Here is a 25,821-nt window from a genome sequence, read left to right as displayed (position 1 = left end):
TTAAAGATGGTGATCGTAACGAAAATTGCAACGGTGACGTCATCATCCAATATGGCGGAAAACACAACGCCGGAAAGATCGAGAACACACAATTACGTCATCCAAGATGGCGGATCCAAAATTGCCGCCATGATCTACTTGTCCCATTGCAATGTGTCCCGTTACACTGTGTCCCGTTACTCTGTGTCCCGTTACACTCATCCAAGATGGCCGCCGTGACGACACAATCCAATATGGCGGACCGGCTCCCGGCTCCATAGCCTGAAGCCTGATCTCGGATGCCCTATTATATACTACTCATACTTTTTAATTTTCAAATATTATTTACAGTTTTTACAAATTTTATTTAAATAATTTGTTTTAATATAATTACGATCAATTAGTTATAGAAATAAACTGAAATAAAATCAATGTCAATAAATTGTTAATTTTAAATGACGAAATTGGATAAATAAATCAAATTTTTTAAATTGCTGCTTTTAAAAAATCCCGCCTTAACCTGTTTGATATTATAGATTTTCTCGCACGGTGGTTGGCCGGTTCTTGCACGCTCGGCTCAGGTGGAACGTGACAATGAGTCACTCTTTTTCGTGCGTGCAGCCGGCGTTCATCGATTTATAAGACGTTATCACGTCAAAAACTGAGCGAGTATTTCAGTACTCGCCAGTGATGAATTAAATCTACTCTCGGTAACGAGAAAATTTCATGTTGCAAATACTCTTACAACGAAACTCGGGCCTCGGACACGAAATTTAAAATTAGAAATCTTTAAAGTAATGCCCAGCGTGATAAATATAAGGCAATTGTGTTTTTAAATACATTTCTGGACGCGAATCGTATGTAGTTTCAAGCACTTTCCGCTAAATACGCTGCCGGAAAACCTATCTTGTCTATTGAATAATTTCATTAGCAAACTAATTTTTTTAACTATATAATGAAACTGCTCCGGCAAAAGCGAAAAATATTTGAAAAAAAAATCTAAACGCCGGCTTTGGACCTGTTTTACGACAATTAATTTTATTAAAATACTGCCAATATTGTTTAGGTAAATTCATCAAACATGTAATACTATAAAGTTTCCCTTTGTCTTTGTGAACTTTGGTTTATACCATCCGCCTCAGATGGCAGCACCGTGGTTGTTACACATTTCCGTCCCTTGACTTCCGTAACTTGGACGAAATTAGGTTCTCCCACCAAATTTCGTATACCGAGAGCTAAGATGTTTCACACCAAAAAAATGCCTTAAAGAAGTAAATATTGTTAAAAAAAATGTGCTGACAACAAATCAGCAAGGAATTAGCGTGAAACCTCATTATAGCAAAAAAAAAAAGTGTTTTGCTAAGTAGATGGCAACGGAGGGGAGGGATAATTTAAACTTTAATTTCAATTATTTACTTTGCAAAGATAGTACCACCCACTCACCAACTTTTTGGCTTCCCTGGCAGTATTTAAGACTTTTGTTTGGTGCTTTGTTACCAAAAGACTGAGTTCGCAGTTCGTTTCCAAAAAAATGCATCAGTAGTTTCTGAGACATCGCCATCTGGACATCGTCACAATAGACTACCAAGCGTGTTGATTAGGGTTTTTTTTTCCGCGAAAATATTTTCTGCCGGTCTTGACCTGGCATGGGTAATTTCCCAGTTCCTTACGTCGAAAACATCTCGAGGACCATTCTCTGGACAGAGAAGCTATGCTAATCAAAATACAATAATTAAAACAACAGCCTAAGAGGAAAAATAAAACATCCAATGATAGTTAAACAGGAACAAAAAAAAATATATCACTCTAAGTTTGAACAGATATTTATTTGGTCAGGTGACAGTGTTTGGCTGACGTGGTTACATCTCTGTGCTATAGGGCGTTGTTTTGCCAGTGGACCGTTGTTGTGGTGTTTCTCAGGCAGCTATGCGTGTGTGCGGCGGAGGAAGTGGGGCGCTACACCCCGGTCTTGCCGTGGATCCACACGCGGTACTCGGACACCTTGGTGTAGATGCCGGGGTCGCTGACCTGTCCCGTGCCGGTGCCCCAGGACACGACCCCCACCTGCAGGTGCCGGGGGCCTTCCAGCAGCACCAGCGGGCCGCCGGAGTCGCCCTGCAACCATCAAACATGTCGTCAGAGAAAAGAGTTATGTAGGGAGTAAGGGAGGGAAAGAAAAAGTGACAGTGGGAAAGAGAAAAACCAAACCAGGAGGAAATCAAGAGGGGAAAAAAAGAGATTGCAGATTAGAAGTATAAAATTGACAGAAATAATCAAAGAAGAGTATAAATGTATGAGAGGCTGAAACAGTTCAAGGAAGATGAAATGGAAGAGGGGCCATATGCGTGCCCAGACATTTCCATTAGGGGGGGGGGAGGGGGCTGCTAAATTTTTAAATTAGAAGCTGAATTTAGAATGTTAAATAGCCTAAATACATTCACTCATTGCAGTGTTTATATTTTTGTGCAGTATCAACGAGATAGGTTTACTAGTTAATATTTATATCCGTATAATTTTAAAAATCTTGAAAATATGTTTTTTTTTCATAGACAACGTTTAAAGGGTACTTACACATTTCCCCCCCCCCCTCGAATTTTCCAATAGCTTGGTCCAGATCTACCTTGAAATGAACTTCTTTTTAGTGAATGCAAACACAGCAATTCAGACAACAGAACTTTAACAAACCTCTTAAATTTTTTTTTTGCTTGGCCATTTTAAGGGACCTCGTGTTTTAAATAAACTAAGGCGGCTGTATTTCCAGAACGATAAAATGTTTAAAAATATTGTTAATTAGCACGCTGCAACACTGAAAAACAGTTTGAGTGTCACAGTGCCAGGAATATACGAATATTAACAAACGCATTAGAGAAAATGCCGATCTGAGTGATTACATTAGGGAGGGGGGGGGGCATGGCCCACCTGGCCCCCCCTGTAGGCACGCCTATGGGGCCAAGGCAATAATGGCACAAAGCTTGGAGGAATAGAGCGGATGTGAGATGAGAAAGGTAGTTTAGAGATCTGAAAGGAAACTGAAAGGAAAGCTAAGTTAGATTGAGCATAACCAAGAGAGATCAAGGAAAATTAAGAGGAAGAATATTTAATAAGTAACACCTAATGAAGTATAAAAGGTTATGAACTATGTAAATCACATAAAGTGGATGTATGCCGAGAAACATTACAGATGTGATAAATACTTAAAACATTAAAACAGGAATGAAATCGAAGCGATCAGAGTAAAATATGAGACATGTTATCTGATAGGAATGTGTTCTGGAGGAAGGTGGATGTAGAGCACAACTGTGCTTCCAACTAGTCCATCAGGAGCCTTGGGCCTGCCGTCGTGAAGCTGTGCACGGGCCAGAAGGAAGTTAAGTATTAAGAAGATTGTGAGACTCTTGAAAAAGCAAATAATTATGTATAAGAATATAATTATTTGAGAGAGGTAGTATATCGAGGGGCTAGAGAAAAGTGGTCTGCTCTGATGAACATGCATGTGATGGCAGAGAAATACATGTCATCAAAGAGGAAGAGAAGGGGGACCAGTCATACTCCGGGAGGAAGATCGAATTTTCAATCATAGGTTTACATTGGCTGGATGTAAAAAAAAAACTATGACGATTCAGGGAAATTTTAAGAAAGATTATATGAGGGAGATACGTACAGGAACCAGGACACAGGATTCACACATGTGGAGACAGAGTGTTACGTTAATGGGGTTAAGGGTGAGGGTAAACTGACAGTACTGAGAGAGAGAGAGAGAGAGAGAGAGAGAGAGAGAGAGAGAGAGAGAGAGAGAGAGAGAGAGAGAGAGAGAGAGAGGCTAAATGCTTGGATACTGTAGCAGCAGCACCTGTTTGTGTTTGCTGGAGGTTACGAAGGACATTCAGCACGAGGGGACAAGCAATTTACGGGAATTAAAGGTTAAATATGAGCATTAAGTAAGGTAACTAAGGTAATTGAGATTCAAGGGAAGCAAGGCAGTACAAACCGATGATACGTGGAAAATCACCATAAAGGTGCGGATATGCTGACTCCTGAGACTGCAATTGACTCAGTCACTGCAGGAAAGCAGGCTAGCGATACAGCGAAGAAGGCAATGATGGTGCATATTTTAAGGAGTATGAAACGTTTGAGGCCGTTAAACCTGACACCTATATTTATAAAGTTGATAGGAAAGTTGTAGGAAAGTTTAAGACAATGGTTTAAAATGTTTTTTTTTTCTCGTGTGAAATACAAATGGTTGGGTTTTTGCAGAATCTGGTGTAGGCACTGATGCAGTGAATCAGTCGACAGACATAAAAAATTGCAACAGTGCAGCAACAAGATTTGCTGGGACAAAAATGTTGTTCACGACAAGTATTGAAATGAATGGTTTGTCGCAGCTGCGATACGTTCCCGCCCGCTACGAGTGCGTGCCGCGGTGTGGTGACCAGCCGTGTACCAGGGATAAACACGTATCAACATGAGGCGCACGGCCGAGAGGCGGATGCAGAATGTTCCAGGCCCAGCTAACCGCCGCGCTCTAGCGGCGGGAAGCAGAAGCTCGCCTCCGAACACCAACGAAGGAAGCAATTTTTTTTCCCTAACCTAACTAAAACTAAATGCATTTTGGAGGGGTCCGGGTTAGGGAGGGACCTAGGTGCGTCTCATGCTGGGATTAGCCATGCAGGGAGAGGGTCGCATGCATCGTGTGCTAGGAGGGGAAAGGCCAGCCATGACAACGATTGGCGCCATGACTAACTCCCCTCACTCTTAAATCTAGACTATAACTAGAGATAGGTTGGGCCCAGGTAAAACCTGCGTAGACACAGGGAAAACCCTGGGCACATTCATGCGGAATGCAATTTGGCATTCATTACGTGTAGGAATTTACAGGAGACAGAGTATGGTCTGGATGAAGTATTGGTCAGAGTAGAAAAGAATCTACCATGCGGGGGTTAAGCACTTGGGCATTTTTTTTATTTACCATTTCTGTAAATGGGAGATGTGGCTTAATTTTTTTCCATTATTATAGCCGTGCGAAGCCGGGTCGGGCAGCTTGTATATTTATATTTCTCTGTTTATTTTAATGTAGCTATACTAACCTAACTAACCGTCCATAGTGTTTTAATGTAGCTAACCTAACCGACCACTTTTAATATTTGAATTCATTTTTCCTGCGCAAAAATAAAACAAATCCCGAGGTTGGAAGAAGGTGAATATTCGGGCGTGTTTGGGCAGGGACAGAACTTGATGTACATCTTAGGCTTCTCTAGTTTAAACTTCCGTGAACGTAACCCAGATCGTGTGGCAACGTTAAAATAATTTAAAAATCTGGGGTTATAATGAGACGTCAATTATAATTCTGTCTTTTGCAAAGACGTAAGTTACACCTAGACTACCGCGCTGCCGCCTCTGCCTAGTGTTCCGTGTCTTCTCTTGCGTCTGTTGCGTATCGTGGTCCGCTTTTCTTTTTATCCAGGACTGGATTTAGTGACCAGGGACGCAAGCGCTCCTGGTGGTGAGTGGTTACACTGACCACTCACTCCGCCGCCAGTCAGCACCCGAACACCAACGAAGGAAGCAAGACCGTCGACGAAGCACGAAGCTGCCCGAAGCTGCCCGAAGCTACCCGAAGCTGCCCGAAGCATCGCCAACGCGCTACTGAACTTGGATATCTTAAATTACGTTGGAGATAGATTATTTCTCAAGTCACACCTCGGGATGTAAAAATTATTGCGCAGTTCTGGACTTAACTTATTTTGGCACGATTAACGTATAACTTACGTAGCCAGAAGCGGATACGCAACGGACGCAAGACAAGACACGGAACACTAGGCAGAGGCGGCAGCGCGGTAGTCTAGGTGTAACTTACGTCTTTGCAAAAGACAGAATTATAATTGACGTCTCATTATAACCCCAGATTTTTAAATTATTTTAACGTTGCCACACGATCTGGGTTACGTTCACGGAAGTTTAAACTAGAGAAGCCTAAGATGTACATCAAGTTCTGTCCCTGCCCGAACACGCCCGAATATTCACCTTCTTCCAACCTCGGGATTTGTTTTATTTTTGCGCAGGAAAAATGAATTCAAATATTAAAAGTGGTCGGTTAGGTTAGCTACATTAAAACACTATGGACGGTTAGTTAGATTAGTATAGCTACATTAAAATAAACAGAGAAATATAAATATACAAGCTGCCCGACCCGGCTTCGCACGGCTATACTAATGGAAAAAAATTAAGCTACATCTCCCATTTACAGTAATGGTAAATAAAAAAAAAATTCAGTGAAAATTTATTACAATGCTGTATAATGTACCGGAGAGAAAATGAATAGCACCGATGGTTTCCCGACTCGTGCACGCAACGTACAACTGATGTACCCGTACTTCGCTACGGCAGTCTACAGGCAGATCACTCTTGCGCCGCTCATTGTACATGCCCCTCCTTGTGGGTACGCCACTGCCGCGCGATGCCCGTTGCCATGGAGACGCAGAAGGCATGAACAATGCAAAATCCTGTTCTCATGCAGACATAGTACCCACTGTTGCCTGGTTTTAACCACCCATGGGATCTAATTTTCATAAAATGTCATCCTGCGTAACATAAGGAACATTACTGTGAAGTTTCAAGTCTGTAAAATATATATACTTGAAAAAAAGGGAAATAAAAAACAAATTAAACACAGAGAGAGGAAAAAAAATAGTTTAGGTTTGCGATTTAAAGTGATAAAAAGTATTTAAATACTAATTGAACTCTTATGAGGGTACTGATTGCTTCGTTGTTAATATCACACGGGTGTGTTTTACTTGTATGGGAAAATTAAGAATGATAAGGTATCTAGTGCGTGGCAACAATGTTAATAGGCTATAGGAAATAAACTTCTAGCGCCTGCGGCATTGTCAACACACACTTCGTACGTGTACTGCATGTTGTATCTAACCCCCTCCAACGCATTTGATTCTAAATTGGACTTTTAGTAAAGATCACTAATGTTATTGATAATATAATATAGCCTATAGCCTTCCTCGATAAATGTACTATCCAACACTGAAAGAATTTTTCAAATCGGACCAGTGGTTCCTGAGATTAGCGCGTTCAAACAAACAAACAAACAAACTCTTCAGCTTTGTAATATTAGTATAGATATAAATAAGCCCGGTTGGCCGAATGTGAATATTCGGGCGTGTTCGGGCAGGGACATAGCTTGATGTACATCTTAGGCTTCCCTTTAAATTAGGGACATGACGTGAGTGACTGTGAACGGCGAGCTCGGTTGCGGCGCTTGGTTCACGGAAAAGAAAGTTACTCCCTGTTTAACCTTCTAGTTGCAAGAGTTGGCCGTGAAGAGTACTACAGCGAGTTGGAGACAGTCAGCGAGGCAACCCTCGCCTGACACCGAAGGCACAGGTGACCCGCTACCCCTCACGAGACATTCCTCTATGTAGTTCCTGTGGAGTTGGTCAACTCGCTGTCGAGGGATTCCACGCTGAACGAGTTGCCTCGCAGCCGAGTCCTCTGAGCGAGTGGGACTCGCTGCTTGAAGACTCCGTCACGGAGGCGAGTTATGAATTGTGGCCAACCCCCCTTATACCGGGGTAGTTGAACACGTCCGCAACCGCCACGCCAGTCCCGTATACGCGTCTCTATTGACATATTGAAAATGAAAGTGTCGTAAAATTAACTTAAATAGACGCGCATGGACTGGCTTAAAATATGACCAGTGCGCAAAAGCAATCATTAACGTACTAAATTGACCGACAGCCCTGCTAAACTTATTGTGATAGTTAACATATATATAATGAATTACCAGAAATAGAATGACCAGCATTAAGTACGGTAAAAAAGGAAAGCAACCTATAAATCCAATTCGTGATACCATTTCAATTGCTATAATTAAATTTAATGTACGTCGGTGACATTCACATACAAACACTCTTACACTATACTTAAAATAAACCAAAGTCCCATAAAGTCTAATACCGAGGAGGGGAGGGTGAAAAAACGAAATAGTGACGTCTAGATAGTTCTACCAGTAATTTCCATCGCCGCACTCTGTTTTAAACACGTTGCCCGCAAGTCAAACCAGCGGAGTCAAAAGTAACAAATCCAGTTCTTGCACTTACTTGTTCTAGAGGCATACCTCTGTAGTCGGTGTGCGCCGGGGTCGGATGTAAACCCCGCTCACCTTGTAGCGCCTGTAGCATCGCGCTACATTGATGACCAGTGCACTAGGCCCACGATATCTCATTTTCATACACCGCGCCTGGTGTTACTTCGCCGAGGGTGTATGGCATTACCGTCATCTTCAATATTAATCATGTAACGTCGCACTCGTAGCTCATCGCTGAAAAGCCAATTCTCGTCTCTGCCGGATAGTTCCGCGGCCCGCGCTCAACACATACATTCTGTCCGAACGTCAAAAACAGCTGGCTGGCGCCTCCCCTCTCTCGTCAGGTGACGTCACCCCCCCTCCTGTCCTGCCACCCCTGACTCCGCTCGATCGTTCTGGTTAAATCTAGCGGTTGCCACTACCGAATAAGGATAATAAACGTACAACAAAACAACAAATAAATAATTTACATACACCATTAACTAATATAATACTATAAATAATATTATAAAACAATTTACTCATCTTAAAACAACGTTTACGCACAATAAAAGTTATAGTAAAAATCAAGACGACTGAGGCCACCACAAATGGCCTCAGAATATTCATTTATTTAAGCCGCAGGTCGGGCGGTGGTTTTCGCTTGTGCTGTATAAAAGGCGATACTATCATTTCAGTATCATTTAAATAAATAGATACGCCTTGTGCACCATTTCAATTCGTATTATATTGTGCATTAATCAATTTATGACATTGAGAGCTATGTTATAATTACTATGATATTTTAATAATCATTTATGAATTTCATAATAGGCTTGTGGTATGTATGTTTGAGTTTCTCTGATTGTTAAATTTACAAAGATGGCCCAATTTAATGTTATTTTTAAGAGCATTTTAATTAAAATAATTTTTTTAATTAATATCTTTGAAGGCTAAGTGAATTGTAAAGGATCGTTATTTGTTTGACCCGGTATATCGCGGAAACGAGTGTTTTTTAAAGAGAGCCTAACAATATTGATGCTTGCCACGTAGATGAAAATATTATTTTTTGACGATAAGAATTCTTTGTGTACAGTTGTCAACAAATATTTTGTGAACTTCGGAAACTTTGCTCACTCTCACAAATAAGAATGTTCTGCTATGGCGTCTGTTCGCAAGTCGTATTCCAGTGTTACAAATAAAAATAAAGTTTTAAAAAATGCAAAATGCGGTAAATGTTACAAGGCTGTGCGAAATGGCATCCTCTGTGAAAATTGTGATTCGTGGTTTCATTTTGGAAAGTGTTGTGAAGTGGAAGAACAGAATAATCCGGAAGATAAATGGCTTTGCACAACATGTGCAGAAGAAAATGGCGATGCAGTGAATAATGGTAATGCAAATCATGGATCGCTTGAGAACTGTGAGTACAAACAAATAATTCAGAGTTTAACAGAGGAGATTGCATCACTGAAAGAAATAGTAAAAATTTTAACAGAAGAACTTTCTACACAAAAATCAGCACTAAAATATCCTGAAAAGACTGATAACACGTGGGTGAACACGACGAAACATAATACGTGTAGACCACCCATCTGCTCTCCACCCAACATCATGCAACTCTCGAATAGGTTTTCAGTCTTTAGAAATTCGCGTGATTTTCCACATCTCTCGGATGTTGCTACAGGTAAACACGGTAACAAGCCTAGTCATCAAACGGATTTTGAGAATGCCATAACCTCGTCCCCAAGAAGGGAAATATCACGTAGTAAGAACATCTCCTGCGAAAAACAAAACACCCGCAAGTTTGAAGATTCAGAAATTTCAGTACCTTGTCAGGCGATCTCTTCGGCAATGGGACAAGCCTCTAAAACTACCTACAACAAAGCAAGAAACACCCACAGGAATAGCATCCACCCCATTAGCAGCAGTAAAAACGATGGCAAAGTCAACAAAAATAAATGCAACAAAATAAACAAGACTGAACAGCAGAATCGTGTATTAATTGTCGGCGACAGTCATGCCAGAGGCTTATCTGAACTGATATCTGACTACAGTAATAACATCAATGCATTTGGTGTAACTAAACCAGGGGCCCCTCTAAAAGAAGCAATGAAAGGTTTTCTTGAAGATTCAGCATCTGTAAAAAATTATGACTATGTGGTGATAATTGGTGGCTCGAACGATGTGGCCAAAAATCAAGGCATGGAAGCAGTTCATACCCTCAGTGAGTCACTCAAAGCCTTGAGCAACAAAACTATAGTTGTAGTGAGTCTTCCCATTAGATATGATTTAGATAGCTCATCTTGTGTAAATGCTGCTATTAGTGTTACAAATACAAATATTCAAAACTTATGCATGCAGTTCAACAATGTAAAATATGTTGATATAAGTAAATTAGATAGAGCACTTCATACTAGGCATGGTCAGCATCTAAACAACAGAGGAAAACAACACATTGCATCATTGATCTACAATCAGTTGTGCAGTATACAAAATAAAGTACATGTCAAACAGTGTACCTTTTTAGATAGATGGGTAATAAGGGAGAATAACAACGATGTGTTAGATAAAGAAAAAATAACCTGTAGGGCTACCTTACTCGATAAGTGGGTGATAAGAAAGAAGTCAAATGAAAATAGTAAACATTTTTTAGGCCGTGAATATGTACAAATGAAACCAGTCAATGCCAGATCTACAACAGACTGACCCCTGAAAGTCATCTCACTATTTTCCATCAAAACATTCGAAGTATTGTAAATAAAGTTGACTTGTTTATTGAAGCCTTAGACATGTTTGAGGTAGAAAATAAGACTAAGGTTAATATAGTATGTCTATCTGAACACCATCTAAAGTCTATTCAAGTTCCACAAATTAGAATTCCAGGATTTAAACTGGTGTCACACTATTGTAGGAATAAATTCTCGGGAGGCGGAGTATGTATCTTTATACAAGACAACATCAAAACCGAAACTGTTAATGTTGATAAATATTGTGCTGAAAAAGATTTTGAATGTACTGTAGCCTTAGTGAAATTACTTTCCAAGAAAGTTCTGATAATTTCTGTTTACAGATCCCCAACAGGAATATTTGAGATATTTTTAAAGCAATTAGAACTGCTGTTATTAAAAAAGATCAGGACAAATATTGAAACTATTATTTGTGGGGATTTTAATATAAACTATTTAGAAGACAGTCATTATAAACAACGTTTAAATTCCTTATTAGGATCCTTTAATCTTACTCCCACTGTTCAGTTTGCCACCAGAATACAATCAACTTCTGCTACTATAATTGACAATATATTTATTGAAAAACAAAATTTGGATAAATATATTGTTATTCCACTGATAAATGCGTTATCTGATCATGATGCTCAGGTTATACAGCTGCACAATATTGAACTTACAATGGAAAAAAGGAATAAACAAAACAAACTTAAAAAAATAAGGGCAATAGATAACATATCAGTAATACATTTTATAGCTGATTTAAAAAAGGAAAACTGGATTAATACATCCACTGATAATGATACAAATTTACAGTTTAATTTATTTCACTCAACCTTCTTAAGGCTTTTTGAAGCAAATTTCCCTCCAAAATTAGTTCAGGTGAGGGAGGGATATCAAAATCTGTGGTTAACCAAAGGCATAAAAACGTCGTGTAAAAGGAAAAGAGAGCTGTATTTGCTTTGCAGGACGTCAAATGACGCTGTACTCAAATCTTACTATAAGAATTATAGCAAAATACTAAGCAGAGTCATTGATAAAGCTAAGCAGTTCCACCTTCAAAATTTAGTATCAAAATCAAAAAACAAGGCTAAAACTACTTGGGATATAATTAAACATATGACTGGTAAAAGTAACAAGCCAAAGTCAAACTACCCTATTACTGTAATAGTAAATGGGAAATCGTTAGTAGAAGCAACAAATGTAGCAAATGCTTTTAACACCTACTTCTTAGAAATAGTTGATATGCTATTCAAAAATCTGTCGACAAAAAATAACCCCATAAAACTTATGCAGCAAACTCTGCCTAGAAAAACGTGTAATTTTGTATTTACCCCCACAACACCTACAGAAATTTGTGAAATTGTACACTCTTTAGCTCCTAAAACTTCTACAGGCTATGATCAAATATCAAGTGTACTACTCAAGAAATGTATCAACAAGATCAGTGCCCCTCTTAGTAACATATTTAATAAATCATTTTCAACAGGTATCTTTCCAGAGCGATTAAAATTTACCATTGTTAAACCTCTCCATAAAAAGAATGATGCGAATTCAATGTCAAACTACAGACCCATTTCACTTATATCAACATTTGCTAAGATAATGGAGAAATTAGTACATAAAAGACTGTCTAAATACCTTGAGTCAAATAATCTATTGACTAAAGATCAGTATGGATTTCGCAGTGGTAAATCCATTGATGACGCAGCGTTTAAATTAACATCAATAGTACTAAAATCCCTAGATAAGAGAGAGAAGGCTGTGGGTCTTTTTTGCGACTTAACCAAAGCTTTCGACTGTGTGGACCACAAGATACTTCTAGACAAACTGTATCATTATGGTATTCAAGGCACTGAATTACAATGGTTCACATCCTATCTAACTCAACGATATCAACAAGTAGCCATAACGGATCAAGACAACGGTGAAATATTCTCGGAAGTAGGTGTAAACAAATGTGGTGTCCCACAAGGGTCTATTCTTGGTCCATTGCTTTTTATCTTGTATATAAATGACTTGCCTTGTTATATAGCTGATAAAGCTAATGCAGTTCTCTTTGCTGATGATACAAGCATACTTTTCACTCAAGCTAACCATCAGACTCTAACTAACAATATACATGAAACGCTTCGCAACTTAAAAATATGGTTCGAAGCAAACAAATTAACATTAAATCTAGAAAAAACAGCATTTCTTAAATTTAACACAAGCTACGTGCAGAATAATGACTTGCAAGTTAATTACGGAGTTACAGTCATAAAGGGATGCATGAATACCAAATTCTTAGGTCTTCATTTAGATAGTTGTTTGAATGGGAATACACACATACACAACATTATACCTAAACTAAATGCAGCCTGTTTTTCATTACGTACTTTGGCTCATTATATGAACCTAGAGTCACTTAAGCAAGTATACTATGCATACTTTCATTCAATAATGTCATTTGGTATAATTTTCAGGGCACAATCTTCCCATAGCAAGCACATTTTCATTATACAGAAGAGAGTCATCAGAATTATGACGGGAGCAAAAAAACTGGACTCTTGCAGACCATTATTCAAAAAACTTAACATTCTTACTTTTCCTTCACAATATATATATATTCTACAATTAAATTTGTAGTAAAGAATTTTGACTACTTTTTAAAAAGCTCAGATGTGCACACATACAATACCAGAAATAGAAATGACCTCCACTTGCCACTTAACAGACTCAAGCTAAGTCAGAAGGGTGCAATTTTCTCAGGCATAAAACTATTTAATAAGTTACCTGAGAGTCTGAAAGAGCTAAGCAAACAAAATAATAAAAAATTCCAGAAGAACCTTAAAATATTTCTTTTATCTCAGACATTCTATACAGTGGATGAATTTCTCACATACTAACTGTTTGACATTTCATTCTACTTCTTGTAATACAATAACTTTTATCTCACATTTGATATTTAGTATTGTATAATATAATAAGAAGATCCACTATTAAAAAATTAATAAATCTGTCAAATATAATAAAGTCTCAAGCTAAATGTATATGTGAAATGGTGTCTAAATATGTAATCAAATACTATACATACTTTTGTTATTCTTTTGTACATAGATTACTGTATTTATGTATTGCTGTGGGTTTATGTGTAAGCGCTGATCTTAGATATGTTATTTTTTAATGTATATAAAACTGACATGTTCCATATCCCAGAACTCCAGCAGTTTGTAAGGGGTCTACGGAATGAAATGAATAAATAAATAAAATAAATAAATAAAAACGACCCAATGCAAACGAGTTCAAATGATAGATGCTCTTATCGGTTCGAAAAAGTGTGCCACTGATAGCTGCCCATACATAAATTATAAATTGTTTATTAGTATTTGCTTGTTTGTGAATAATAAATTGTTATCGCACATTTCAACTCGCTCTATGTGTTTTAATTAATTTTAAATACGAGTATATTCCCCCAGCACGCTTCCACAAATTTTTTTTAGGAAAGTCATTTATTGCAAGTTGAGGGCATCTTAGGGAACGTAAAATAATTTTTTTAAAAATTTGTATTAATTAATAATTTTTTTAAAATATTATCATTCCCCAAAAATAAGTTTAAAAGTAGAAATCAAACGTGATTTTGGCATTGTTCTCGTCGTCTGTTCCATTGAGAACTCTGCAATTACAGGTTTAGTGACTGTAGAAAGAGAGAAAACTTCGTGGATGTTAAAAAAGAAAGGAATATTAATATTACCACCCGGACATATCTTATATATTTAAACGAGCAATTCTTGTGTATTTATATAATTTGAATCCAACGATTTTCATTAAATTTAGTATACAGGGGGTTCCGGGGGCGATAAATCGATCTAGCTAGGATTCATTTTTAGAAAATGTCGTTTTATCCGTGTTTTTAATAATCAACTTTATTGATAATCAACTTAAACATAAATTACTATTCCTGACATCTATGGGCGAGTAATAATACCATTTTATTTTATTGGGAGCAATGTAACTGCTTTAAAACAACACAAAAACACTAAAGCTACTACAGTAGACGAGTGTTTGGTTTTAGGTTAGACCAAGAAAATAAATTGTTTACTTATATTATTTGTGTCTTTTTAACTCATATGTTTACTTAAAAATGCCTAAACGATCTTTAAAAAAACGCAATTATTAAGTTCTAAAGCCCTACGACGTCTTCCGTCTCGACGTCTTTGTTCTTCTAATCGGTATTCTCGTTGTTCGTCATTATCATTAGCTACACGTTGTGCCGCACGCTGCCGCAAATCTCGCAGACGTCGCTCTCGTTTTCGTCATTTTCATTTCCAGAAAATGAAATGATTGTTCACCAGCGCAATTAAAACCTTGTCTCTGTAAGTAATGTTGATAAGCGAGTCGAGCCATTTTCTTACCCGTTATTTTACCCAGCCGGCACGGATAGTTTTAGCCAAAAAAAAAAAAAAAAAAAAAACATATACCCAGCAAAGCTCGGTCATCCAGGTACTCAAAACTAGTGAAAGGAATTGTTTGAATTCAAAATAAGTAACATTACTGTAATATATAAAGTGTCATGTTTTATTTTATGTGCAAAATAAAATTTATAATTTACTAAATATGTTGAATTTTCATTTCAAAATTATTTTATGTTGTCCATTAAAATTTGTTCTACATATATATATTTTAAATATTATAACTTTAAGGCAATTGTTTCCAAATCAAATTGTTTGGTTAAGCATAACCTGAGAAAGAATTCTGCATCGACACACCGTCAAGACACACAGTATGACTGACACATATTGCCAATTCAGCTCAACTTAACACCCATCGGAATACAATTTGACCCACCTTCACCATCATCGACACTCACCGATGGACAAATAAACCATCATCATCACACAATTCGACACTCTGTAACTCTCTAGTTCAACACCCGCACGTGCCACGCCTGTGGAAGGCCCGGCGAGACGTGTGTGCGAGTGAGTGGTTGTGGCAGAGGCTACTCACGGGGGCGGAGTCGGTGCCCTCGGCGACGGCGCAGATCATGTCCTTGGTGATCTGGAAGACCTGGCGAGACGTGTGTGCGAGTGAGTGGTTGGGCAGAGGCTACTCACGGGGGCGGAGTCGGTGCCCTCGGCGACGGCGCAGATCATGTCCTTGGTGATCTGGAAGACCTGGCGAGACGTGTGTGCGAGTGAGTGGTTGGGCAGAGGCTACTCACGGGGGCGGAGTCGGTGCCCTCGGCGACGGCGCAGATCATGTCCTTGGTGATCTGGAAGACCTGGCGAGACGTGCGAGTGAGTGGTTGTGGCAGAGGCTACTCACGGGGGCGGAGTCGGTGCCCTCGGCGACGGCGCAGATCATGTCCTTGGTGATCTGGAAGACCTGGCGAGACGTGTGTGCGAGTGAGTGGTTGGGCAGAGGCTACTCACGGGGGCGGAGTCGGTGCCCTCGGCGACGGCGCAGATCATGTCCTTGGTGATCTGGAAGACCTGGCGAGACGTGCGAGTGAGTGGTTGGGCAGAGGCTACTCACGGGGGCGGAGTCGGTGCCCTCGGCGACGGCGCAGATCATGTCCTTGGTGATCTGGAAGACCTTGCGAGACGTGCGAGTGAGTGGTTGTGGCAGAGGCTACTCACGGGGGCGGAGTCGGTGCCCTCGGCGACGGCGCAGATCATGTCCTTGGTGATCTGGAAGACCTGGCGAGACGTGCGAGTGAGTGGTTGGGCAGAGGCTACTCACGGGGGCGGAGTCGGTGCCCTCGGCGACGGCGCAGATCATGTCCTTGGTGATCTGGAAGACCTTGCGAGACGTGCGAGTGAGTGGTTGTGGCAGAGGCTACTCACGGGGGCGGAGTCGGTGCCCTCGGCGACGGCGCAGATCATGTCCTTGGTGATCTGGAAGACCTTGCGAGACGTGCGAGTGAGTGGTTGTGGCAGAGGCTACTCACGGGGGCGGAGTCGGTGCCCTCGGCGACGGCGCAGATCATGTCCTTGGTGATCTGGAAGACCTGGCGAGACGTGTGTGCGAGTGAGTGGTTGTGGCAGAGGCTACTCACGGGGGCGGAGTCGGTGCCCTCGGCGACGGCGCAGATCATGTCCTTGGTGATCTGGAAGACCTGGCGAGACGTGTGTGCGAGTGAGTGGTTGGGCAGAGGCTACTCACGGGGGCGGAGTCGGTGCCCTCGGCGACGGCGCAGATCATGTCCTTGGTGATCTGGAAGACCTGGCGAGACGTGTGTGCGAGTGAGTGGTTGTGGCAGAGGCTACTCACGGGGGCGGAGTCGGTGCCCTCGGCGACGGCGCAGATCATGTCCTTGGTGATCTGGAAGAACTTGCGAGACGTGCGAGTGAGTGGTTGTGGCAGAGGCTACTCACGGGGGCGGAGTCGGTGCCCTCGGCGACGGCGCAGATCATGTCCTTGGTGATCTGGAAGACCTGGCGAGACGTGTGTGCGAGTGAGTGGTTCTGGCAGAGGCTACTCACGGGGGCGGAGTCGGTGCCCTCGGCGACGGCGCAGATCATGTCCTTGGTGATCTGGAAGAACTTGCGAGACGTGCGAGTGAGTGGTTGTGGCAGAGGCTACTCACGGGGGCGGAGTCGGTGCCCTCGGCGACGGCGCAGATCATGTCCTTGGTGATCTGGAAGACCTGGCGAGACGTGTGTGCGAGTGAGTGGTTGTGGCAGAGGCTACTCACGGGGGCGGAGTCGGTGCCCTCGGCGACGGCGCAGATCATGTCCTTGGTGATCTGGAAGACCTGGCGAGACGTGCGAGTGAGTGGTTGTGGCAGAGGCTACTCACGGGGGCGGAGTCGGTGCCCTCGGCGACGGCGCAGATCATGTCCTTGGTGATCTGGAAGAACTTGCGAGACGTGCGAGTGAGTGGTTGTGGCAGAGGCTACTCACGGGGGCGGAGTCGGTGCCCTCGGCGACGGCGCAGATCATGTCCTTGGTGATCTGGAAGACCTTGCGAGACGTGCGAGTGAGTGGTTGTGGCAGAGGCTACTCACGGGGGCGGAGTCGGTGCCCTCGGCGACGGCGCAGATCATGTCCTTGGTGATCTGGAAGACCTGGCGAGACGTGCGAGTGAGTGGTTGTGGCAGAGGCTACTCACGGGGGCGGAGTCGGTGCCCTCGGCGACGGCGCAGATCATGTCCTTGGTGATCTGGAAGACCTGGCGAGACGTGCGAGTGAGTGGTTGTGGCAGAGGCTACTCACGGGGGCGGAGTCGGTGCCCTCGGCGACGGCGCAGATCATGTCCTTGGTGATCTGGAAGACCTTGCGAGACGTGCGAGTGAGTGGTTGTGGCAGAGGCTACTCACGGGGGCGGAGTCGGTGCCCTCGGCGACGGCGCAGATCATGTCCTTGGTGAGTAGTATGTAAATGGGGTTCCGAGATCAGGATGCAGGTAGTGGATTGAAGATTGTCGACCGCCATCTTGGATTCTGACGTCACGGCGGCCATATTGGATTGTGACGTCACGGCGGCCATATTGGATGAGCGTAACGGGACGTAACGTAACGGGACGTAACGTAACGGGACAAGCAGATCACTGCAGCCATCTTGGATCCGCCATCTGTAAATCGAGCGCCCCACTCATGATGAAATGTTCGTCTCTGTAGCCATATTGATTTTTTTCTGTTCCGCTGCAGGCCGCCATCTTGGATACCGTCGACTTTGTTTCTGTTGTTTGTTCCTATATAGCGCCATCGTCGCTCTTGATTTTTTTCTGTTCCACTGGAGGCCGCCATCTTGGATACCGTCGATTTTGTTTCTGTTGTTTGTTCCTAGATAGCGCCAGCATCGCTCTTGATTTTTTTTGTTCCGCCGCAGGCCGCCATCTTGGATACCGTCGATTTTGTTTCTGTTGTTTGTTCCTAGATAGCGCCAGCATCGCTCTTGATTTTTTTTGTTCCGCCGCAGACCGCCATCTTGGATACCGTCGACTTTGTTTCTGTCGTTTGTTCCTAGAGAGCGCCAGCGTCGCTCTGTCTCATCACATAAGGTCGATGTTCCATTACCTACCATAGTTATTAAGAACCTTATCGACATTTTAAATTTTATTTTTTATGAATAATATATTGGAAATGCTGTGATTCGAACCATCGCAGCTCTGATCTCTAGGTTGGAAAACATACGCCTTTAACCGCTCAGCCATCGAGACATTTACCAGACCGAAGATTAAATAAGGTATATATAAAAATAACATGCATATTTGGACTTGTAATTTTTTTAATTTAAAGTAATAATAGCACCACCTGTTCGAGACAGACCCACCATCTTGTCATTTGGCTGCCATCTTGAAAATCCGTAATTTTTATGCTAGAGATGCGGGAAAAAGTTCAAAATTTATTAAATAAATTGACAATAAACATAATGTTTGATTATATCGATGTACGTCCTTGGTTCGATTCCCGGCGAGAGTAAACGGTCGATCCTTCCTCCATGAAAGCTACCTAGACTGATCTACCACCAGCAGTACCAAGGTATATATCATCAACAGGTATGACATCATGTCCGCCATCTTGTCTATATCCGCTGGAGACCACCATCTTGTTTTTCATCTGCTAGAGTGTGCCGATCCCATGTAGTATAATTATCTGGTCACCATACTTTTGTCCTCAACTGTTGACATTGAACATTGACCTTGAAATTTGACCTTGACCTTGAAATTTGACCTTGACCTTGAAAATTGACACTAACCTTGAAATTTGACCTTGACCTTAGCCTTTGGCCAAAATTCATCAAAAAAATCACTCATTAACTTACAAATCGAATAGATGGATCCCTGTCCACGGTTCTATTCTTGACCAGAGACAGATGTAACTAATTATTAAATAAATGTTAGGTTCTGTTTTCCATTACCATTCGCGGAGTTTATTAATCATTCACTCTACGAAAATCAACTCAAGTCAATATACCGGACCAACGAATTAAATCAGTGCCGATTAGCCTATTATGAAAGTCTAATTTTTCAATAATCTGAATAACATATAAGCCGTTCATGTACAAAGCCACACATATAGATCAATTGCCTTCAGTCCATGAGACCGAGTCATGTCATTATCAGACGTATAGGCTAGTCATTTCAGAACCACATGACCTTCGTAATCCATCGTGGCATTTTTATACATTCTAAAGGACCAAGTAACCTTGTAAAATATTTTAGTAACACCAAGAGGTGATAAACTAGTAAATATTCAATCACTACATTTTGTACTACGCGCAATCAAAAAAAAAGTAAGCACCAACAACGAAAAGACAGCACCACCAACGAAAAGGCAGCACATTTGGAAGCACCGACAACGAAAAGGCAGCACATTTGGAAGCACCGTCATCGAAAAGGAAGCACATTTGGAAGCACCGACAACGTAAAGGCAGCACATTTGGAAGCACCGACAACGAAAAGGCAGCACATTTGGAAGCACCGACAACGAAAAGGCAGCACATTTGGAAGCACCGACAACGAAAAGGCAGCACATTTGGAAGCACCGACAACAAAAAGGCAGCACATTTGGAAGCACCGACAACGAAAAGGCAGCACATTTGGAAGCACCGACAACGAAAAGGCAGCACATTTGGAAGCACCGACTACGAAAAGGCAGCACATTTGGAAGCACCGTCATCGAAAAGGCAGCACATTTGGAAGCACCGACAACGAAAAGGCAGCACATTTGGAAGCACCGACAACGAAAAGGCAGCACATTTGGAAGCACCGACAACGAAAAGGCAGCACATTTGGAAGCACCGACAACGAAAAGGCAGCACATTTGGAAGCACCGACATCGAAAAGGCAGCACATTTGGAAGCACCGTCATCGAAAAGGCAGCACATTTGGAAGCACCGACAACGAAAAGGCAGCACATTTGGAAGCACCGACAACGAAAAGGCAGCACATTTGGAAGCACCGACAACGAAAAGGCAGCACATTTAGAAGCACCAACTACGAAAAGGCAGCACATTTGGAAGCACCGTCATCGAAAAGGCAGCACATTTGGAAGCACCGACAACGAAAAGGCAGCACATTTGGAAGCACCGACAACGTAAAGGCAGCACATTTGGAAGCACCGACAACGAAAAGGCAGCACATTTGGAAGCACCGACAACGAAAAGGCAGCACATTTGGAAGCACCGACAACGAAAAGGCAGCACATTTGGAAGCACTGACAACAAAAAGGCAGCACATTTGGAAGCACCGACAACGAAAAGGCAGCACATTTGGAAGCACCGACAACGAAAAGGCAGCACATTTGGAAGCACCGACTACGAAAAGGCAGCACATTTGGAAGCACCGACTACGAAAAGGCAGCACATTTGGAAGCACCGACAACGAAAAGGCAGCACATTTGGAAGCACCGACAACGAAAAGGCAGCACATTTGGAAGCACCGACAACGAAAAGGCAGAACATTTGGAAGCACCGACAACGAAAAGGCAGCACATTTGGAAGCACCGACAACGAAAAGGCAGCACATTGGAAGCACCGACAACGAAAAGGCAGCACATTTGGAAGCACCGCCAACGAAAAGGCAGCACATTTTGGATGCATCATCGAATAAGGAAGCACATTTGGAAGCTCCATCAACTAAAAAAGGCAAAAAGGAAGCACAAGTTACGAGATCTAAGTCTTAGTAAGAAATCATAATACAAGAAATAAAAACATTACATTCTTATAATTTAAATTATTTATTTTATTGCTTTACATTATACAAATGCAAGTAAAACAAGTCAATATTGTATGTAGCCAACATTCCTCAGTTCCTTGAGTATGAAGGATATTTCTTTGATGCACGAATAGTTTCCTGCACAAAGTGAACCATGTAGTAGTCTTAGCCGGTCAACCAATAGTTTGGATCTTTCCATGATGTGTAATCATTCTCTTCTACCACCATCTTCCTTGCACCTTTATAATAAATATTATGATCTCTGGTGTCTTCCGTTTTACCACCAACCTCAGGGTAACTTTCATGTTTGAGACGGTGATCATCACAAGCTTGATCAGATTTATTTAATATATCACGTCGTTTCCATCGTTTCGGTCTCAGGACACCGCCACATTCTTCGATCTTGGCAGCTTTAGGTGCTTCATCATAGTCTATGTCTTTGTCAACAGCCTCAGAGTCACTGTAACAATCACCGTAGAAGGAATCGTCTTCACCCAATTTACCGTAATAATTCGATGTTGATGATGTTGAAGTGTCTTCATCGTCTTCGTGCTTCCTTTTTAGGAGTCCAACATTTTTACAAAGTAGGAAAGATCTACTTGAATTCGGCTGGAATATATTCTCACTTTTCACGTTAAGGATTCTTCCATTGTCTTCATTCTTCCGTAAATCATCAACCTTCTTCAATTTAAGTTCTTTGTCGAGATCGGAAGAGCCAAGAAAATTATTGTCGTAATGCAGATCACTCTTCCTTAGGCTAGTAGATTCATCGTTGTCCTCTATCTTGTACGCAGGCTTGGCGCTACAAGTTCTGCCATGTCTTTTTAGGCTCTCTCTCCGTGTAAACGACTTGCTACATCGAACACAACTTATCATATTGCGCAGTGAATTTTTAACACAGTCATTCTTCTCGTGTTGTCTTTTATTCTTTCTCAAGATAAACTCTTTACTGCAAAACTTACACCTATGTTCTTTCGAAACAGCGTCAGATCCCAAATCGGAATTCATATTAGTTACTGAGACTAATGCCAGATACCAATTGAGTGTTTTAAATTAGATTCAATACTTAAATAGAAATTTTTTCATATTTCATCAGCGAGAATTAATATATCTCATGCAAAAGTACTTTATGCATGTAGTTCTGCTTTTCAACAACAGATATCGCCACATGTTGCTTGCAGGTAAATAATATTTAGTTATTTTATGCGGGATGCGGGATGCTCACTAACGATCGCAAAAGAAGGATGGCTTCTTTAGACTCCAAGGAAAAGGAAGTTCGTCTTGCATGTTGGTGCTCCACAGATGTCTCATGGCGTAATATTAATTTGACTGAGTAATGATATTTGTTAATTACACCTGATAAAAATATTGCAAGTTTTGATTTAGTAGCAGAAATTATCGAATTAAATGTAACTCCAAATAAAATGACATGTCTCATTAGAACAAAAAAAAAAAATCCATGCAGAGAGCGGTTTCTCAGAATAGTCAGAAACACTTGAAGAAACCACAGGAATGATTGCAAGAACACGGGAAAAACCATCAAAATATTGTCAAGAATAATCAGGAGCACACTGAGAAAACCACTATAATATTAACAATAATAATCGGAAGCACACGGAGAAAACCATCATAATATTGGCAAGAATAATCAGGAGCACACGAAGAAAACCGCCACAAGTTTTCTTTGATATCATTAAAATACAAAAAAAAATTAATAAAAAATAAAAACGAAAAAAAATTCAAACATTCTGCTAGCTTGTGAACTTCTCATTGTTGAGCAAAGATAGAGTTCTAGTACAAGCCAGAATGTTTGAATTTTTTTTTCGTTTTTATTTTTTATTAATTTTTTTTTTGTATTTTAATGATATCAAAGAAAACTTGTGGCGGTTTTCTTCGTGTGCTCCTGATTATTCTTGCCAATATTATGATGGTTTTCTCCGTGTGCTTCCGATTATTATTGTTAATATTATAGTGGTTTTCTCAGTGTGCTCCTGATTATTCTTGACAATATTTTGATGGTTTTTCCCGTGTTCTTGCAATCATTCCTGTGGTTTCTTCAAGTGTTTCTGACTATTCTGAGAAACCGCTCTCTGCATGGATTTTTTTTTGTTCTAATGAGACATGTCATTTTATTTGGAGTTACATTTAATTCGATAATTTCTGCTACTAAATCAAAACTTGCAATATTTTTATCAGGTGGAATTAACAAATATCATTACTCAGTCAAATTAATATTACGCCATGAGACATCTGTGGAGCACCAACATGCAAGACGAACTTCCTTTTCCTTGGAGTCTAACGAAGCCATCCTTCTTTTGCGATCGTTAGTGAGCATCCCTCATCCCGCATAAAATAACTAAATATTATTTACCTGCAAGCAACATGTGGCGATATCTGTTTTTGAAAAGCAGAACTACATGCATAAAGTACTTTTGCATGAGATATATTAATTCTCGCTGATGAAATATGAAAAAATTTCTATTTAAGTATTGAATCTAATTTAAAACACTCAATTGGTATCTGGCATTAGTCTCAGTAACTAATATGAATTCCGATTTGGGATCTGACGCTGTTTCGAAAGAACATAGGTGTAAGTTTTGCAGTAAAGAGTTTATCTTGAGAAAGAATAAAAGACAACACGAGAAGAATGACTGTGTTAAAAATTCACTGCGCAATATGATAAGTTGTGTTCGATGTAGCAAGTCGTTTACACGGAGAGAGAGCCTAAAAAGACATGGCAGAACTTGTAGCGCCAAGCCTGCGTACAAGATAGAGGACAACGATGAATCTACTAGCCTAAGGAAGAGTGATCTGCATTACGACAATAATTTTCTTGGCTCTTCCGATCTCGACAAAGAACTTAAATTGAAGAAGGTTGATGATTTACGGAAGAATGAAGACAATGGAAGAATCCTTAACGTGAAAAGTGAGAATATATTCCAGCCGAATTCAAGTAGATCTTTCCTACTTTGTAAAAATGTTGGACTCCTAAAAAGGAAGCACGAAGACGATGAAGACACTTCAACATCATCAACATCGAATTATTACGGTAAATTGGGTGAAGACGATTCCTTCTACGGTGATTGTTACAGTGACTCTGAGGCTGTTGACAAAGACATAGACTATGATGAAGCACCTAAAGCTGCCAAGATCGAAGAATGTGGCGGTGTCCTGAGACCGAAACGATGGAAACGACGTGATATATTAAATAAATCTGATCAAGCTTGTGATGATCACCGTCTCAAACATGAAAGTTACCCTGAGGTTGGTGGTAAAACGGAAGACACCAGAGATCATAATATTTATTATAAAGGTGCAAGGAAGATGGTGGTAGAAGAGAATGATTACACATCATGGAAAGATCCAAACATATTGGTTGACCGGCTAAGACTACTACATGGTTCGCTTTGTGCAGGAAACTATTCGTGCATCAAAGAAATATCCTTCATACTCAAGGAACTGAGGAATGTTGGCTACATACAATATTGACTTGTTTTACTTGCATTTGTATAATGTAAAGCAATAAAATAAATAATTTAAATTATAAGAATGTAATGTTTTTATTTCTTGTATTATGATTTCTTACTAAGACTTAGATCTCGTAACTTGTGCTTCCTTTTTGCCTTTTTTAGTTGATGGAGCTTCCAAATGTGCTTCCTTATTCGATGATGCATCCAAAATGTGCTGCCTTTTCGTTGGCGGTGCTTCCAAATGTGCTGCCTTTTCGTTGTCGGTGCTTCCAATGTGCTGCCTTTTCGTTGTCGGTGCTTCCAAATGTGCTGCCTTTTCGTTGTCGGTGCTTCCAAATGTTCTGCCTTTTCGTTGTCGGTGCTTCCAAATGTGCTGCCTTTTCGTTGTCGGTGCTTCCAAATGTGCTGCCTTTTCGTTGTCGGTGCTTCCAAATGTGCTGCCTTTTCGTAGTCGGTGCTTCCAAATGTGCTGCCTTTTCGTAGTCGGTGCTTCCAAATGTGCTGCCTTTTCGTTGTCGGTGCTTCCAAATGTGCTGCCTTTTCGTTGTCGGTGCTTCCAAATGTGCTGCCTTTTTGTTGTCGGTGCTTCCAAATGTGCTGCCTTTTCGTTGTCGGTGCTTCCAAATGTGCTGCCTTTTCGTTGTCGGTGCTTCCAAATGTGCTGCCTTTTCGTTGTCGGTGCTTCCAAATGTGCTGCCTTTACGTTGTCGGTGCTTCCAAATGTGCTGCCTTTTCGTTGTCGGTGCTTCCAAATGTGCTGCCTTTTCGTAGTCGGTGCTTCTAAATGTGCTGCCTTTTCGTAGTTGGTGCTTCTAAATGTGCTGCCTTTTCGTTGTCGGTGCTTCCAAATGTGCTGCCTTTTCGTTGTCGGTGCTTCCAAATGTGCTGCCTTTTCGTTGTCGGTGCTTCCAAATGTGCTGCCTTTTCGATG

The 25,821-nt window shown here is 41.1% G+C and overlaps 1 long non-coding RNA gene across 1 annotated transcript; it reads right to left on the bottom strand.

Moving 5' to 3' along the window:
- Nucleotides 1–1,786: 1,786 nt before the first annotated feature.
- Nucleotides 1,787–16,056, bottom strand: LOC134533245 (uncharacterized). Its single transcript, XR_010075276.1, has 2 exons — nucleotides 15,766–16,056; nucleotides 1,787–2,094 (listed from the first exon to the last, which is right to left on the bottom strand). It is a non-coding gene; the product is annotated as an uncharacterized LOC134533245 (long non-coding RNA).
- Nucleotides 16,057–25,821: the final 9,765 nt, after the last annotated feature.

Source organism: Bacillus rossius, chromosome 6, assembly GCF_032445375.1.
Source record: "Bacillus rossius redtenbacheri isolate Brsri chromosome 6, Brsri_v3, whole genome shotgun sequence".
Lineage (NCBI taxonomy): Eukaryota > Metazoa > Arthropoda > Insecta > Phasmatodea > Bacillidae > Bacillus > Bacillus rossius.
This window is presented reverse-complemented; position numbering and strand designations above follow the sequence as displayed.